Genomic DNA, 2,500 nt, shown 5'->3' with positions numbered 1-2,500 from the left:
CACATTCTGAATCCTGAAATTCATTTGAGATTGTTTATCCATTTATCTTTAAGACGAAGCTGCCTTCCGCATCCTGAAATTGATTTGAAATAATCTATTTTCTTTTTCTTTTGAAGACGAAGCTGCCTCCTGCATTTTGAAATTAATTTGAAATGGCCTATTTATTTATTTTCAAGACGTAGCTATCTTCTGCGTCTTCAATTAGTTTGAGATATATTTCCTCTTTTTATCTTTTTAAGACCAAGAACTACATTATATATGCTCAAACTCATTTGAAATTGTTTAATGTCCATTTTTAAGACGAATTTGCTTGCTAGTTTATGAAAGTCATTTGAAATAGTTTATATTTTAAAAAACAATTTTTAAAAGACGAGAATCTGAGGATTTATTTTAAGAGTACGATCATAGTTTTTTTTTTTTTTTTTGTCCAGTACCAAGTTACATACACTGCATGGTAGTAAATCCGAAATGGAAGTATTTGTGTATTATTTCAAAACGTAAGATCACATTCAGCATAATCTTTTTCAATACCAGGCAAATCTCTCTAGGTTTCTAATCCTTCATCGCACACTACCATAACGAATAATAGACAGCAAACTTCGTAACATCTGAAAATAAATATTCGTCCAACGCCACACCAAACGTACTAAGGGGAGGACAGAATTATAATGGGTTATCTTGCTCATATCAAGTAGATAATGTATCTCCCGGATTATCACTGACCAAACAACCTTTATATTTAGACGTTTAAGTACGTCATGCACAATGAATTCCATCTAAATAAGCGCGAGAAAGAGAGGTCCAAATTAAGATAAAAAATATGTAAGAAGTTATGGAAAAGTAACAGTCTTGTACATCAATTTTATAAGTTTTGAAATCACTTTTAGATTCAGTTTATCGGCAGATATTCGTCACAGCAGAAAGATAATATTAGCAGATATTCGTCAAAACAGAAGGATAATAACCATATTGTGCTAATTCAAGAAATAAATAAAAAAATTAAGCAACAAGATGAAAAAGATAGAGTTCATAGTATAAACTGTCTCATACTTTTCAATAGCTTTACTTTTAATTTTACGATAAAAGAAAAACTACTGAGTCTGATAGGAATTAATTTGCGCTAAACTGATATATTCTTTAAAGGAACTAGAGATTGTATAAGCAGAAATTTAAACCTATTTTTCTTGCACAAAATGAATAATGATATACTTACTTTACTGCCATAAGAAAGTGCAGTCACGGACAGAAGCGTCAACCAAATCTTGAAGTTCATCTGTGGGAGAAGAATGACGACAGTGTCAAACAAGAAGAAGAATGACGATAGTGTCGAACAAGAAGAAGAATGACGACAGTGTCAAACAAGAAGAAGAATGACGACAGTGTCAAACAAGAGGAATGACGACAGTGTCAAACAAGAAGAATGACGACAATGCCAAACAAGAATGGCGACAGTGTCAAAGAAGAAGAATGACGACAGTATCAAAAAAGAAGAATAATGGTGACAGTGTCAAGCAAAAAAATGACGATAGTGTCAAACAAAAGAATGACGACAGTGTTAAACAAGAGGATTGACGACAGTGTCAAACAAAAGAATGACGAAAATGTCAATAAAGAAGAATGACGACAGTGTCAAACAGTGACATTTCTGACAGACATTTGATTTGTGTCATGGCTTCGAATGTTTATGTGTTATACCACCTATATTCATTCAGTCAAATTATTTAGGTTTATTTCACTTACGAAACATTTGGGTGTACTATAGTATGTAGATGGAAATATATATATATATATATATATATATATATATATATATATATATATATATATATATATACGTGTGCGTCGATAAAAATTGAAATATATATATATATATATATATATATTATATATATAAACACATATGTATATGTATATATATCAATATATATACATGTGCGTCAATAAATATTGAAATATATATATATATATATATATATATAGATATATATACATATATATATATATATATATATATATATATATATATATATGTATGTATATATATCTATATATACATATATATATATATATATATATATATATATATATATGTATATATGTATATATATACACGTCCAGTTACAAAAGACAACATCCTAATAATCACCTTACCTGTTCCCTCAAAGATCCCAACAGAAATAATCACCTGTCAATCCAGGATCACTGTCGAAGCTCATCTTAAGTGTATTAGATTTAATCTCCTTATCTGACTTTTTCCTTCTCTACTTGATACAACAAGTCAAGAGACCAGAACATAATTTCTGGTTGGTATAGATCTAATCAAGATAAGAATTTACGTTTGTGTTTCCTTACAGCTGAACTGATAAAGGGGACGGAATATTATCGTACGATAAACTTTGCGATGTTGTTACTAAGGGAGGTTTTTATCTTAGATTTTTTTTATACTTAGAGTTTATTAACATGTAGAACATAGAAAAGTCACCGAGAGAGAGAAAGAGAG

General features: G+C 29.6%; 1 long non-coding RNA gene across 1 annotated transcript in view; it reads right to left on the bottom strand.

The window, feature by feature from the left end:
* LOC135225420 (uncharacterized) overlaps positions 1-2,232 on the bottom strand; it is a 10,448-nt gene extending 8,216 nt beyond the window's left edge. The window contains exons 1-2 of the long non-coding RNA XR_010316946.1: positions 2,152-2,232; positions 1,214-1,273 (exon numbers count right to left, since the gene is read on the bottom strand). This is a non-coding gene — a long non-coding RNA (uncharacterized LOC135225420). The remainder of the gene's footprint in view (positions 1-1,213; positions 1,274-2,151) is intronic.
* Between the last annotated feature and the right edge of the window lie 268 nt (positions 2,233-2,500).

The sequence above is a fragment of the Macrobrachium nipponense genome, chromosome 13, assembly GCF_015104395.2.
Source record: "Macrobrachium nipponense isolate FS-2020 chromosome 13, ASM1510439v2, whole genome shotgun sequence".
In the NCBI taxonomy this organism is placed as follows: domain Eukaryota; kingdom Metazoa; phylum Arthropoda; class Malacostraca; order Decapoda; family Palaemonidae; genus Macrobrachium; species Macrobrachium nipponense.
Note: the sequence above shows the minus strand (reverse complement) of the source record. Positions and strands in the feature narration are given on the sequence as shown.